Source organism: Pseudophryne corroboree, chromosome 2 (genome assembly GCF_028390025.1).
Source record: "Pseudophryne corroboree isolate aPseCor3 chromosome 2, aPseCor3.hap2, whole genome shotgun sequence".
NCBI lineage: Eukaryota > Metazoa > Chordata > Amphibia > Anura > Myobatrachidae > Pseudophryne > Pseudophryne corroboree.
This window is the reverse complement of record NC_086445.1, coordinates 957,095,786-957,112,404: the sequence shown is the minus strand read 5'-3', so window position 1 is coordinate 957,112,404 and position 16,619 is coordinate 957,095,786. Positions and strand designations below refer to the sequence as shown.

General features: G+C 51.1%; 1 protein-coding gene across 1 annotated transcript in view; it reads right to left on the bottom strand.

Moving 5' to 3' along the window:
• Positions 1-14,426, bottom strand: part of ROBO1 (roundabout guidance receptor 1) — a 666,598-nt gene extending 652,172 nt beyond the window's left edge. Inside the window, exon 1 of the mRNA XM_063956322.1 lies at positions 14,349-14,426. The gene's annotated coding sequence lies outside the window, so the exon portion shown is untranslated. The remainder of the gene's footprint in view (positions 1-14,348) is intronic.
• Positions 14,427-16,619: the final 2,193 nt, after the last annotated feature.

Genomic DNA, 16,619 nt, shown 5'->3' with positions numbered 1-16,619 from the left:
GGTAGGAGCGTCAAAGGAGACCGACCACTCCCCACTGTCCATAGGGAACAATGTTAGGTGTGCATGAGACCAGAGCATGCACAGCTCATGGGTAAACATTGATTGGTTGTACACCACATGGCGGGCTTACCCCCTGTGGTAAGGGGTCTTGGAGAGGGATAAAAGAAGGGCAGTTGGCCCATAGGAGTGTGTATTGTAACATCTTCTTCTGCTGAAAATATCTTGATTGTATGCTGTTGCCCCTAGCAATAGGGAGGAGCCTTTTTAAAGGTTATTTTAGCAATAAACACCTTTGCCTCAAGAAGACTGCTTCATCTTGTGACCAACAGGGTTAGGCCAAACCTAGCCCCGTTCTCCGGCTGTCCAGGGAAGCACCTGACGTCTCCAAGCTCCGCCTTCCGCCAGCTACCGGTAGAGGCCTAGCAAGTGGCTAGTGGGGATTCGTCGACACCACACAGGTGTGGTAAAGCAGTGCGTCGGCACATACAGAGCAGAACCGTGGTTCCAAACGCCACGGCAGGTTAGGAGTTTGGTGGTGGCAGCGAGAACCCGCCCACAGCGCAGTGGGTGGAGTCAGTAACAGGCGGTTACTGACGGTAAGCGGGAATCCCCTATGTGGTCATGCCTCGTGCGGCTTGACCTTCCATTCTGTGCGCAGTCAACGGGACGCGGAAGCTGCGAGTGCTTCCGTACGGTATCGTCCTGTCACAGAAATTGGTGGCATAGTGGTGGGATAATCCCAGGCGGCTTTTCATCACCCGATTGGAGAAGCCGAGTTACTCAGGAGAGGAGTAACTGCAGCGCAGGAGAACGCACAAGATGGCGGAATTCAGCGGAATGTCCAAGGAGGATCTGGAGATCGTATGCCAGGAGAAGGGTGTGGATATCCCTTTCAACGCGTCCAAGAGCGTCATGCAGGCGGCGCTCAGGAGCTGGGAGGAGTCTCAGGTGGAGGTGGAAAACACTGACGGCGTCAGCATCGCAGAGGACGACCCAACAGGGGACCTTCGCACAGGACCGGTGAGACCCACAAGCCCCGCCCTCTCTCACAACAGCCATGTTTCCCAGCAATCCCTAGCAGGGCCAGGATCCCAACGTCCCAGGGGGGGCGACCCGGATACCCTAGCAGATCGGCTAGCGGAATTGGGGGAAAGGGCAACGGAGCAAGAACGCATGCTTGTCATTCGGATGTGGCATGCGGAGCGGGCACCACAGGCCATGGTACCCCGGGAGCCGTTGTCAGCTGTTGTACACAGATCAGGACGTATACAGTTTGCCAAGTTTGCAGACAGTGATGGGGACATTGATGGACATTTACAAGTTTTTGAAAGGACTTGCAAACTACACGATCTACCCAAGTCAGAGTGGGTGAGACACCTTGTGCCCACTCTGCATGGAGAGGCCTTGGAGGCCTATCGAGGAGTGGCGACGGAGGACTGTGGGAACTATGACGAAGTCGCGAAGGCCCTCCTCCAGCGATTCTTCATCACTCCAGAGTCTTACAGGAAGAAGTTCAGAGACTTGCCCAAGAATCCTAGCAGCACCCATGAGCAGTTCGCCACCCAGCTGCGGCAGTACGTGGTGAAGTGGGTGAAGGATTCGGAAGCCACTACATGGGACGCACTGATCGACCTGATCTGCAGGGAGCAGTTCTACCGCCGGTGCGCCCAAGAAGTGAAGGAGTGGGTGCTAGATCGGGAGCCACCCAGCTTAAAGATGGCTGCCCAATTAGCCGACAAGTATGTGGCAATTCGGCCACGGGGGCAGAAGCGCCCCGCCAGCAGCCAGCTCCAACAGACTGTACCACCAAGGGGACCCCCCTCTTCAGCTCATCACCCCCAAAGACAAGCATCTTCCAACCCGGGTGCTCTTGGCCAGCAACCGCACCGCAGCGTCCCTGCAACTGATCAGAGATCATCGGTGCCACGCCTGGAGAAGAAGTGCTACGGCTGTGGGAAAATCGGACATCTGAGGATGAACTGTCCTGCATCCCAAGCACCCCAGACTCGTGCCCCAAATCCGAGTGCTGGAACCCGGATCGCTTGTTTGACGAGAGGAGATGAGCCTACAGAGACTGTTCCCCCTCCAGTCAGTCCGATGGAGTGTGGCGAGAGACAGGTGCACTCTGCGGAGAGAGTCACCTGCATGGCCAAACAGCCCCTACACAACATGTGGAGGCACCTGCAGCCAGTCCACGTGGGACCCCTGCAGGGAGAAGGCCTAAGAGACTCTGGGGCCTCAATCACTGTGGTGAGCCCCCACCTTATAGATCCTGCTGCAGTATTGCAGGGTCGCACTGCCACGATCACCCTGGCAGAAGGAACAGAAAAAGCGGTTCCCATGGCAAGAGTCTACCTGGACTGGGGAGCTGGACCAGAGTTGCGAGAAGTTGCCGTCATGGATGGTCTCCCAACTGATGTGGTCCTAGGAAATGATCTGGGTGGTGGGATCGTCACTACGTTTGTTGGCGCCATTCCCCGGAGTCAAGTTCCAAAACCACCGTTGACATCAGCTACTCCAGCACAGCCCAGCCCAGAGGAAAAGACTACAGCTGCTAGACAACTGCCAGCACAGCCAACCACAGCATCAACCAGCCCAGAGGAAAAGATCACAGCGGCTAGATCAGTACATCGACCCCGCATGCCTTTTGCCTCTGGTATGCCTACGTCCCTTAGCAACGCAGAGGATGTCGGTTCCAGCTCGTGTGATCCTGTGGGGGTGCCCAATGATGCTCCTGACCCAAGTGGTTTGCCAACTCCGGCGGTGAGTATGAGAAACCACACTGACTTTTCCATGACTGACCCCTACCAGACTGACCCTAGTAGTCCCCACCTAGATCCCCCTGTAGTGTGTCCCAATTTAGGAGAGATTGAGGGCAGGAGTTTAGGGAGGCTCAACTCTCTGACCCCTCCCTGAAAGGCATGAGGCGCCACTCTGGCAGCGGCCTTGACAGGGTTGGGGCGGGGAGGTTGACCTGGCGGGAAGGGTTAAGGTACAGGGTAGCCAGGAAAGTGGGAGGGGATAGACCAGATAGGGAATGTGTCCAACTGGTCCCCTCAGGGAACGTTCCTGTGCAACCGGTGTCGGTTGCCAGCGAAACCCCTTTGGACAGTAACCCGGAGACAGACCGTACCCTGAAGTGCCTGACACAGAGCTTACCCTGGTCTGGAATGTCGGATGACGCCCAGACCAACTGTAAGGCTGGTGCCATGCGTTGGCAGACGGGGCACTCCAGCGGTTGTGTTGTCTCTGGGCCTCTGCCCATAGGAGAACCCTTGCAGCAAGTTGCTGTGGACATAGCAGGTCCCCTGCCTGTGCGCAGTAGATCGGGGAAGACACGCAGCCTCCCTGTAGTGGATGCCACACAGGATCCAGAGGCTGGTGGTCTGGCCGCCATCACTGTGGCACAGGTAGCGGACGAGGAGGAAGGAGTAGGCCTAGGTGACAAGGTAGGTTTCCCGAGTCCTAGGTCGACGGAGGAGGATTGGAGGGCAGGTCTGACAGTTAGAGCAGACAGTTGCCAGATAGGTATGACGGAGGTGCAGTGCCTGGGGCACCATGTGGGAGGAGACCGGGGTAGGCCCAACCCAGAGGGGGTGGAGGCAACCAGAGGCTGTCCCCGACCCACATCACCCAGACCGGTACTGACCTTAGAACCTGTAAGGCCCTACGGACATGTTGTCATTGACTTTAGTCCTGTAGTGAACCCCTTGACAGAGATGGCTAGGAAGGGCATTCCCAAGTCAGTGGACTTTGCACCCGCTTGCGAGTTGGCATTCCAGTCATTGAAGGAGGCTCGGGTACCCGCTCCAGTGCTGATGGCGCACATTCTTGACCAGGACTGTGTGTTACGAACTATTGCGCCACTGCACGGACTGGGAGCAGTACCGAGCCAGAAAGAGCCATATGGGCAGGAGCACCCTGTGGCCTGTTTGAGCAGAAAACTGCTATTGTGGGAGGTGGGGTATGCCACAGTTGGGACACCGTGGGTGGCACTTGTTTGTAACCGGCCCCCCACCGTGGTGACTTACCACCTACCTGTTAGGTGGCTGCAACCTACCTTGGGGGAATTGGACAGACTTTTGTGGTGGAGCCTTGAACTTGGACTTCAGGTGGACTATTTGAACATTGTGCACCCACGAAGAGAGGCCCACTACACTATGGATGAACTGTCTAGGCCAGAGCCTACACCCCCCAGGTAGCGTCCCCTTCACCCCAACGGACTGCGGGACCAGGACCCAAATCGTTGGGACATGGGTCCCTGGTTGACCCGCTTGAATGGGGGGGGGGGGAGTGTGGCCGGAGAGCCCCAGCCACGAGGCAAATGGCCGCCTGCGGCACTGAAGGGGTTAACCCCTAGTGCCCGGCGCCATTTTTAAGGGACAATGGGCGCTTGGCGCCAGATTTGAAAATGTATTGGGCGCTAGGCGCCGTGTTGTAAAAAATGTTTAAGGAATGTATTTTAATATGTGCCGTGGTCCCGGACCCCTCCGGAGACCACGGCAGGGAGAACAGCCCCCCGGCGCGCTCAGCAGTGTGTGCGCGCCGGGGGAGAGGAGGCAGCCGCTGACCGCCGGAGTCCGGGAGCTCCGCTCCCGGCAGCGGTCAGTGTAGCCCCGGGTGCACTGGAGTGTGCGCGCCGGGGAGAAGGGTGAGCGCTGCGGCTGGGAGCTCGGCTCCCGCTGCAGTGCTCTCTGTGAGAGCCGCCGCTGGGGGCCGGGAGCTCTGCTCCCAGCGCCTCAGCCCAGCACGGGTGGCCAGCCGCAGCAGCCGGGACGGACGTCCCGGGCTGCTAGCCGGCGAGGGGGGTGCGCTGCAGCCCGGCTCCCCGCCGGACGCTGCAGCGAGGCTACCAGACAGGCGCCGCTCATGGGGGACCGGGCTAGCCGGCTCCCTAGCGGCGTGGCTGAAATTAGGCTGCCCAGCAGGATGGTGAGCGCTGGGGTCCGGGAGCTACGCTCCCGGCGCCTCAGCGCTGAAACAAAGCCAGAGTCACGGCGGCCGGGACAAGTGTCCCGGGCCGCCGGGCTTAGGTACAGGGGGGTGCGCCGCTGCGTGCGGCGAGGCCACAAAGGTAGTGCCACACTGGGGGGACAGGGAGAGCCAGCTCCCTGGACCCCAGTGGCAGGCAGACAGGCTGGAGGGTGGGGGAAGCCAGCCCCATACCTCCAGCACACAGAGAGCCCTAGCAGCCAGGCTGCAGGGCTAGGGAAGGCACTGCAGTGCCTGAGTATGTAGAGTCTGTGCAAGGCACAGGCTCAGCAATGTACAGTGTGGTTTTAAATGTAATATATTTAAAGAGAAAGTGCACTTACTTGATTGTGTGTCCCAGGAGGGGGGAATCCATAGCTGTGCAGGCTGATGGATTCTCCCAGACCCTTTCCCCAAAAACGGAATGTTTTCCCATCCAGCCTCACAGTTCCAAAGGGTACAGGGAGAAAGAGAAGCAGCTTAGCTATAAAACAAGCTGAGTGGTTTCTTGGAGCTCCATGGAGATCAGCCGTAGTGCCAAGAAACCTGGACCGGGGAGCCCGACTGCCCAGCTCTGGAGCCCAAATCCAGGCTGCAGGCAGTGAGAGGGGTCCCGGGCAGGTTTCTGGAAGTCAGATTTAGGAGGGAAAACTTCCCCCCAGCCAGACTGGACGGCACCGGGGAGTATCCTGATTCTCCAAGGTAGGAGCGTCAAAGGAGACCGACCACTCCCCACTGTCCATAGGGAACAATGTTAGGTGTGCATGAGACCAGAGCATGCACAGCTCATGGGTAAACATTGATTGGTTGTACACCACAGGGCGGGCTTACCCCCTGTGGTAAGGGGTCTTGGAGAGGGATAAAAGAAGGGCAGTTGGCCCATAGGAGTGTGTATTGTAACATCTTCTTCTGCTGAAAAGATCTTGATTGTATGCTGTTGCCCCTAGCAATAGGGAGGAGCCTTTTTAAAGGTTATTTGAGCAATAAACACCTTTGCCTCAAGAAGACTGCTTCATCTTGTGACCAACAGGGTTAGGCCAAACCTAGCCCTGTTCTCCGGCTGTCCAGGGAAGCACCTGACGTCTCCAAGCTCCGCCTTCCGCCAGCTACCGGTAGAGGCCTAGCAAGTGGCTAGTGGGGATTCGTCGACACCACACAGGTGTGGTAAAGCAGTGCGTCGGCACATACAGAGCAGAACCGTGGTTCCAAACGCCACGGCAGGTTAGGAGTTTGGTGGTGGCAGCGAGAACCCGCCCACAGCGCAGTGGGTGGAGTCAGTAACAGGCGGTTACTGACGGTAAGCGGGAATCCCCTATGTGGTCAGGCCTCGTGCGGCTTGACCTTCCATTCTGTGCGCAGTCAACGGGACGCGGAAGCTGCGAGTGCTTCCGTACGGTATCGTCCTGTCACAGCCCCTATAACTGCATTCCCCCGGTGGAACCTTCATGCCCCAGTCCAACACTGGGGCAAATGCAATCAAGTGGCCCTGGCTTCTCTACCAGCGCACGACAATGGCAAAATGGCTGTGGCAGAAAAAACTGCAGGTGTGGTTTATCTAATGGGGATGCAGTTCAAATGTGTCGAGAAATATCTGAAAAATCATTATGTCTAAGAACAATAATCAAATCTATTGCATATGAGCCCTGTCTGACAAACAGAAACTATTCTAGTGATTGATATAACACATAGGAAACAATGGGCCTAATGCAGATGTGATTGGAGGTGCTATCACTTCCTTGGAAGCAGCAGTGATAGTGCTGTATGATGATGCAGCAGGACGCGTCTATTACAAGTAGATGTCTCCTGCTGCATTAGTGATCCAACCTGCATCCTAGGATGAAGGCATCGGATCACTGACTCCCCGTCGGACAGTTACGGCACCCATGGGGACATGTAAGCCACCCATTGTAGAGGCCATGAAATCTCCGTCCAGCGATAGAGATCCCTGGCCTTTTCCCTCCCCTAATCAGCGGGGACATGCCTCCATTTTGAGAAACTGAAGGTGTTGCCACCCCTGATTACCCCCAAAATGGCAGCAAACTGTCACTGACAATCTGCTGTCTTCGTCTTTCCTACATCTCAGGACCCATTTGCACATGCACTCAGCGGGTCCTGTGTATGAGCAAAGTACTGATAATCCGTACTTTGCGGCATATATATATAAGAAACTGGGGGGGATGCACGGTGTCAGTGGGAACAGGTGGGGCAGCTTAGTACCAGTGTACACAGGGTGGGGGTACAGGGGGATGCAATGTGTCATAGGGCACAGGTAGGCTGCATAGTACCAGTGTACACAGGGGGGGGGGGGCATCGGGGGATGCAATGTGTCATAGGGCACAGGTGGGCTGCATAGTACCAGTGTACACAGGGGGGGGGGCATAGGGGGATGCAATGTGTCAGCGGGCACAGGTGGGCTGCATAGTACCAGTGTACACAGGGTGGGGGCACAGGGGGATGCAATGTGTCATAGGGCACAGGTGGGCTGCATAGTACCAGTGTACACAGGGTGGGGGCACAGGGGGATGCAATGTGTCATAGAGCACAGGTGGGCTGCATAGTACCAGTGTACACAGGGGGGGGGGCACAGGGGGATGCAATGTGTCATAGGGCACAGGTGGGCTGCATAGTACCAGTGTACACAGGGTGGGGGCACAGGGAGATGCAATGTGTCATAGGGCACAGGTGGGCTGCATAGTACCAGTGTACACAGGGGGGGGGGGGGGCATAGGGGGATGCAATGTGTCATAGGGCACAGGTGGGCTGCATAGTACCAGTGTACACAGGGTGGGGGCACAAGGGAGATGCACTGTGCCAATGGGCACAGGTGGGATGACATAGTATCGGTGTACACAGGGTGCTGACACAGGGGGGATGCACGGTGTCAGTGGGCACAGGTAGGCTGCATAGTACCAGTGTACACAGGGTGGGGGCACAGGGGGATGCAATGTGTCACAGGGCACAGGTGGGCTGCATAGTACCAGTGTACACAGGGTGGGGGCACAAGGGAGATGCACTGTGTCAGTGGGCACAGGTGGGGTGACATAGTATCAATGTACACAGGGTGGGGGCACAGGGGGATGCAATGTGTCATAGGGCACAGGTGGGCTGCATAGTACCAGTGTACACAGGGTGGGGGCACAAGGGAGATGCACTGTGCCAATGGGCACAGGTGGGGTGACATAGTATCAGTGTACACAGGGTGCTGACACAGGGGGGATGCACGGTGTCAGTGGGCACAGGTAGGCTGCATAGTACCAGTGTACACAGGGTGGGGGCACAGGGGGATGCAATGTGTCACAGGGCACAGGTGGGCGGCATAATATCAGTGTACACAGGGTGGGGGCACAGGGAGATGCACTGTGTCAGTGGGGACAGGTGGGGCTGCATAGTACTAGTGTACACAGGGGGGGGGGGGGGGCATAGGGGGATGCAATGTGTCACAGGGCACAGGTGGGCAGCATAATATCAGTGTACATAGGGAGAAGACACAAGGGAGATGCACTGTGTCAGTGGGCACAGGTGGGGCGGCATAATATCAGTGTACACAGGGAGAAGACACAGGGGGGATGCACGGTGTCAGTGGGCACAGGTAGGGCGGCATAATATCAGTGTACATAGGGAGAAGACACAGGGGGGATGCACGGTGTCAGTGGGCACAGGTAGGGCAGCATAATATCAGTGTACATAGGGAGAAGACACAGGGGGGATGCACAGTGTCAGTGGGCACAGGTGGGGTGGCATAATATTAGTGTACATAGGGAGAAGACACAGGGGGGATGCACGGTGTCAGTGGGCACAGGTAGGGCGGCATAATATTAGTGTACATAGGGAGAAGACACAGGGGGGATGCACTGTGTCAGTGGGCACAGGTGGGGTGGCATAATATTAGTGTACATAGGGAGAAGACACAGGGGGGATGCACAGTGTCAGTGGGCACAGGTGGGGTGGCATAATATCAGTATACACAGGGAGAAGACACAGGGGGGATGAACTGTGTCAGTGGGCACAGGTAGGGCGGCATAATATCAGTGTACATAGGGAGAAGACACAGGGGGGATGCACAGTGTCAGTGGGCACAGGTAGGGCGGCATAATATCAGTGTACACAGGGATAAGACACAGGGGGGATGCACGGTGTCAGTGGGCACAGGTAGTGCGGCATAATATCAGTGTACATAGGGAGAAGACACAGGGGGGGATGCACTGTGTCAGTGGGCACAGGTGGGGTGGCATAATATTAGTGTACATAGGGAGAAGACACAGGGGGGATGAACTGTGTCAGTGGGCACAGGTGTGGCGGCATAATATCAGTGTACATAGGGAGAAGACACAGGGGGGATGCACAGTGTCAGTGGGCACAGGTGGGGTGGCATAATATTAGTGTACATAGGGAGAAGACACAGGGGGGATGCACGGTGTCAGTGGGCACAGGTGGGGTGGCATAATATTAGTGTACATAGGGAGAAGACACAGGGGGGATGCACTGTGTCAGTGGGCACAGGTGGGGTGGCATAATATCAGTGTACACAGGGAGAAGACACAGGGGGGATGCACTGTGTCAGTGGGCACAGGTAGGGCGGCATAATATCAGTGTACATAGGGAGAAGACACAGGGGGGATGCACTGTGTCAGTGGGCACAGGTGGGGTGGCATAATATCAGTGTACACAGGGAGAAGACACAGGGGGGATGCACAGTGTCAGTGGGCACAGGTAGGGCGGCATAATATCAGTGTACATAGGGAGAAGACACAGGGGGGATGCACTGTGTCAGTGGGCACAGGTGGGGTGGCATAATATCAGTGTACATAGGGAGAAGACACAGGGGGGATGCACAGTGTCAGTGGGCACAGGTAGGGTGGCATAATATCAGTGTACATAGGGAGAAGACACAGGGGGGATGCACTGTGTCAGTGGGCACAGGTAGGGCGGCATAATATCAGTGTACATAGGGAGAAGACACAGGGGGGATGCACAGTGTCAGTGGGCACAGGTGGGGTGGCATAATATTAGTGTACATAGGGAGAAGACACAGGGGGGATGCACTGTGTCAGTGGGCACAGGTGGGGTGGCATAATATTAGTGTACATAGGGAGAAGACACAGGGGGGATGCACGGTGTCAGTGGGCACAGGTGGGGTGGCATAATATCAGTGTACATAGGGAGAAGACACAGGGGGGATGCACGGTGTCAGTGGGCACAGGTGGGGTGGCATAATATCAGTATACACAGGGAGAAGACACAGGGGGGATGCACAGTGTCAGTGGGCACAGGTAGGGCGGCATAATATCAGTGTACATAGGGAGAAGACACAGGGGGGATGCACTGTGTCAGTGGGCACAGGTGGGGTGGCATAATATCAGTGTACACAGGGAGAAGACACAGGGGGGATGCACAGTGTCAGTGGGCACAGGTAGGGCGGCATAATATCAGTGTACATAGGGAGAAGACACGGGGGGATGCACTGTGTCAGTGGGCACAGGTGGGGTGGCATAATATCAGTGTACATAGGGAGAAGACACAGGGGGGATGCACTGTGTCAGTGGGCACAGGTGGGGTGGCATAATATTAGTGTACATAGGGAGAAGACACAGGGGGGATGCACTGTGTCAGTGGGCACAGGTGGGGTGGCATAATATTAGTGTACATAGGGAGAAGACACAGGGGGGATGCACTGTGTCAGTGGGCACAGGTGGGGCGGCATAATATCAGTGTACACAGGGAGAAGACACAGGGGGATGCACGGTGTCAGTGGGCACAGGTAGCTAAACCCTGCGCCACTGTTGCTGGTAGGACAGACTGCATCGGATCTTCCAAATTCCTGTGTGTTCCTGGCAGTGTCATACCCTGTTCTTCTACCCCTCTTCCTTTTCTATTCAATAACTCAAACCCACTCCTTATTGCCTTTCATTAAAAAACATAAGGTATGCTTTAAAAAAAAATATATATATATAAAGATGTTCCACCTGGCTTTTCCCTTAGACTAGGTGAAGTGCATGTAGTAAGTTTAGGGGGATTCTCAAGTCAACTCCTGGAAGATGACAAAGATACCCCTGAAGCACAGGAATATGTGGGTGAAGATACTGCTACAAGAGACAAAGGTAACCTTGCCCTTTTGGCATACCGAGATTTATTTATCCCAGGCCCAGCAGGTTCTGTGGACTAAATAATCATAAATGTTTTCTGTAACATCAGGGGATTACTGGAAGACACGTGTCAGACTAAAGTTTATGTACTCTAAAAAGTATATGTATGCAATATATTAATGTCTAGCACATATGGTGCCCTCTACGTTCTCCTGCTAGCAGCCTGCCTCTTGCGTGCAATCATGTGTTTTGGACAAACACAGGGCAACAGTGAGCAGAGCTTTGGCGCTAGCAATGACCCCTCCACATACTTAACAGAATAGAATCGGGGTATATCATTTACTAGTGATCCTCACCGCAGCTATATAAGTGAATTTCTATGATAGGAAGGTGGAATGGTCACATAAGGCAGTCTCGGGTCCGGGCCTGGAAGTTAATTCATAGTGTAAGTTAAATCTATACTATTAACTCTTGACCGGTCTCCCGGCAAGAGGTTTTTCATAAATAGCCCTGTGAAGCCGTCAATATATGGTAATAATAAATTGCCAGTGGTAATAACTAGACCCCCAAAGTCACCTCTGCTTGGGCACTGATACTTTATATATACCGTGGTAGTGGTGGGGCTGTTGCTTTAACTATTTACAGAAGGCAATTTGTATTTGCAACTGTTATGACCAAACGCTTGGTGTGGGCAATATATATGTGTCAATAGCGATATTTAATAAACATTTTTTTTTTTTACAGATTGTCAAGTAAAGGCGCATTTTCTCTTTAAGCGTCATGGGGTTAAGACTAGAGACCCTTCAATAAACTCTACAGCTATGAAGGGGTTAAGAATCCAAGTGTCAGAGACAATATCAAAAGCACACAGGTCCCTTTTGTCAGCCAGCAGTGAAAACTGAATGGCAGCAATCTAAATATTGTCAATCACTTCTGCCGCCGCTCCCTGTGACCTGACCTGTACAGCTAGCATTATAAATGGCAATTTAACAAAAGCTCTCATCTGCCTGAGAACAGAAGTCACAGCGCTATTATATAGATGAGCTTGAGCTGAAACAATGATAAAATAGAGTCAGCACTACATTACTGGCTTCTGTCTGTGCGTTTACCATTTTTCTCCCGTTGTTAACAAAATACAGACCTAGATTTCCAGGAGATCCATATGAGTACAAGCCAGTGTAGAGTGTAGGTTTTAGATGGTCCCGGGCCTGCCCTAACCACACCACAAAGCAGAATGAATCTACGTGTCTTTGTCCAAGTTCTATTCAGAAACCAAAAAATTCAGCAACATGCGATCTGACATATACAGGGCGCAATGAGGTCCTGCGGAACTGCGAAGCAAAAGCGGAACCCGAAAGTTCTGTCGCCTGGAACCCCTGTGATATGGACTGTTCAGCGGTGTGAAGTGACCGATGCTGAATTTTGCAGGACACAGCCTGATCTTTATGAATAGGAAGGCCGAGGCCTGTGAAACAGAGGCGCATTCAGCTAAGTGACCCAAAGCAACAAAACACTTTAACGGTTGTGACAGACCTTTGTCATACAAAGCAAATGATCGCAAACGAGCCCTAAAACAGAATGAATGCATTAAGTAGATTACATGAGAGTGTAATCCACTTAATGATGAGGTCATACACAAGCAGTAACTACACTATATGTGACTGGCGAAGATTTGCTTGTGTTTATTATCAGATGCAATGGAATAAGTCACGGTGAAGACTCTTTTTTATAACACACTGAACTGATTGAACTTTTTGCGTATTCCTCCAAGCCAGTTGAATTAACCATTGTGATTCATTTTGAGTCTGTTTCTAATATAAAGAGGCCTCTAATGGTCAAATTATAACTATCATTAATTCCTGTTGTGTTTTGGCATGCCAATCATTTCTCAGACAACATGGCTCAATTACTATGCAAAATATAGATGGCCTTCAGAATATAGTAACTGCACATTTTAAAATTCTGTTACAGCACACATAAGCCAAGGGCAAGCTCAAGGGAGAAAGCTTGATACACTTTAAAAGAAGATTTAGTAAATAAAGAATTCAATTATATTTGGCATAATTAAAGTATCCAGCTTCCCCAAGCCACCTACCACAATTATTTTATAGGCTATATGCCCAAAGGTCATACATGCTAAAGTTTGTTGATCTACAAAAGATGCACTCTAAATTAACACAATACTGTATCTATATATAACTATATTGCATATACTGTATGCAGTATCTCTAATTAGCATGGATAAACTGGGAAGGGGGTGTGGCCAGGTCACAATGGGGGTGTGACCACCCCAACATGGGGTGTGATTACATCCCAAGAGTATGTCTAGTGCGTTTGAAGCCTTTGGCTGCCTGTTGCCCTACTACACTAAACACCCATTCATTACCTTGTGGTATCTGTTCACTGCTACTCTGCTATAAACAGAACATACCCCCTAACTTTCTGGCCCATGGGACAAAGTTGATTGGGGTAGTGGAGCCCTCAAATCAGGATTGTTGTAAGTTTTGGTCAATGTTGTAAAAGTTTTTCCAGCACTTAGGGGTCTATTTACTAAGCCTTGCATGGAGATAAAGTGGATGGAGATAAAGTACCAGCCTATCAGCTCCTGTCATTTTTCAAACCCAGCCCGTGACATGGTAGTTAGGAGCTGATTGGCTGGTACGTTATCTCCGTCCACTTTGTCTCCATTTAAGGCTTAGTAAATAGACCCCTTAGCTCCTTGTGTGACACTTTGGGACAGATGTTCTAGGCTTTGGAGAGAAATAAAATGGAGAGGGATAAAGTAGCAGCTAATTAGCTCCTAACTCTAATTTTTCAAACAAACCAGTTGATTCTCCACTTGTTGCTTTAATAGTGAAATGGAGAGGCAATGGGGTGTTTGCATGTAGGCTGTGTTCAGAGGGCATGTCGGGTGGGGAGGGGGGGAAGGGGGGACTATGCTGAGATGAGTGTATGCAGAGAATCATCTGATTTCAGACAGACAGGCTGTATCCTAGGAACAACTTGAAATTCTATGTTAATACACTTCACATATTTAATACATAGATAAAAAAAAATCACTTAATTACGCATAGCCACGTGATGCTACTTGTAACAATTTGCAATGAGGGAATACATTCCAATATCTACCCTGAATTGCAGGTGCCTTTAGTGCTTCTCAACATAGTATACAACAAGAAATAACTGCCAATCAAATGTAATATTATGCTGGGTTGACAGAAGTACATTACTGCAATATAGCATGTTAATGAAGAAATGATTAGACAGTTAGAAGTTTGATGAATAGAACTGTACCTGTGTACACCAGAGAGTTGTCATCATTGTCGGATGCAGGCGGCGGTGTTGCTCCGTTGCTCCCCCTTTCCGCGTCATCCGAGTCTGTTGAGAATAACATCACAACTGCAGATGTAGTCATAGACGTTACAGATGTTGCTGTTTTGATCAGCACATTTCCAGACACACACAAATCCAGGCACAGTGGCAGATAGATACACATATAAAGCAGGCAGGAAACTTTTCTGCAAAACATCTTATTCAGCAACTCCCGAAATATTGCTTTCATGCACGTCTCAGGTTCCCACCAATTTTCTCTTCATTTGATGTTTATAGCGTCTTAATTGTAACCTCTCCAATGCACCTTGTCTGCTGTCTCTCAGCATGCAGGCTACCCGGAGGACATGCTGCGAGGCAATCAGTATAGGCTGTACTGAGCATATGGAGAGGGGAAGGCAGGATGGCTGAATGCTAGCATTGCTAATTTTCTACCTTATTGTTAATCAAAGCTATTGACTGTGATCACTAACCATCATTGCTCCATCTCCTGACAATTGGAGTCTCATGGGAGTAACCCTTTGTTGGGAACACAGGAGGAAAATAGGGTCTTGCGGAGCAAGAAGGAGCGGAAAATGGGGACCTCTATAATACAACGTGAAAAAAGCAACATAGACAGAGGGGAAGCAGCAGGCCAGAACATCTGCGGGGGAAATGCTGCATTATAACAAGCACATGAGAGACAATCGTCAGTCTGTCTGGTAGACGCAAAGTTAGAACTGATGTACTGGGTTGAAAGACAAAAAACATGCAGACCATTGTATATTGGACAGTGTATTGTTTAGCGTAATTTATAAGTGTATCATAGGTCACCATTAAGCTTGCTGCCTATATGAAGGTATGAGGGGTGCAGGTATTGGCCTGCACCCTCATTCTAATGAGTTCCTAATGCATACTAATGTGACCACATCAGAAATCAAGAGAGATTATTAAATGAAATGGTTCAAGGAGAACACACAAGTTGTAACCCATAGCAACCAATCAAATAATGGTGGTCATTATTATGACTAAACCAGTTGGGTAAAATCTGACAGCTGATTGGTTGCTACAGCGCTACAGACCATATGTGTGTGTTTATTTATTTATATATACATACTGTAGATGGAGATAGAGAGAGACCACTTGTGTATTACAGGAACCAGGTGGTCATCTCCATATTACACAAATGTCACATTTTTGTACATATGGTTATCTCTGGTTAGCATGTCATTTGTTATCAACAATTCAAATATACTGATTGCTCTTAACGTTCTACAACATGGAGTAACCTACAGTAGCTTTATAAAGACTGTACAGGAGTTTATGGAAACTATGAGGCATATTTACTAATTATCACCGGGTTTTGCAACTGAAACTTGTTAATAATTTATTATTGTTTATTTATAAGGTGCCACAATGGTTCCTTAGCAACACACACAAGGATAAAATTAACCACAGGCTACATAAGAACAAACTAATACAGACAGTATATAAATTCACATAGATACATTATTACAGTGTTCAGTTAGAATATGGGTGGGATGTACTATAGGGAAAAAGCTGCCAAAAGCCTGTTTTCGGATCGCAATTCCCTTATGTTCTAAGCCCAGGACTCTGAGGCTTTGCTGAAGATGGTAACACCAGCTTTTACTGGCTTTACCCTATAGAAGCCTACGGGCTTCTTTTTTTCATTCTTCATAAGAGGAATTCAATTGGATCCCTCCTAGCACCCCCAGCGGGTTAATATCAATGCGATGTTTGGTGGGATGAACTGCAAATTCTTAGTACATCCCACCTTATATATGGAGAGATGATAATGGTTAGATGCCCTGTTTATGCAAGTTTATAATCTATCGGGCATATGGTTGAACACAAAGGAAGATGGCAGCGTTAGGGAAAGGGGTGGTAATTATATAATACGTTTTGAGGGCATATTTGAAGGCTGAGAGGCTAATGGAGTGAGGGAGGGCATTCTAGAGTTTAGCAACAGTCCTGAGTCCAAGAATGGAAAGTGGTAATCGGGAAGGAGGTAAGTCAGTAATAATTAACAGAGCAAAACGGGTGGGATGGAGTGTGCGAGGAAATGAGTGTGGAGATATTGGGAAAAGTGGGCGGGAGGGAGTACTTTATGTGAGGATGAGGCTGGAGAGAGAAGTGGGGAGGTTGAGATCTTTGTACAGTAGGTCAGAAAGAGGAGTTTGATTTTATTTGTAAATGGTACAGGAAGCCAGTGGAGTGACTATAAGAGAACGACAG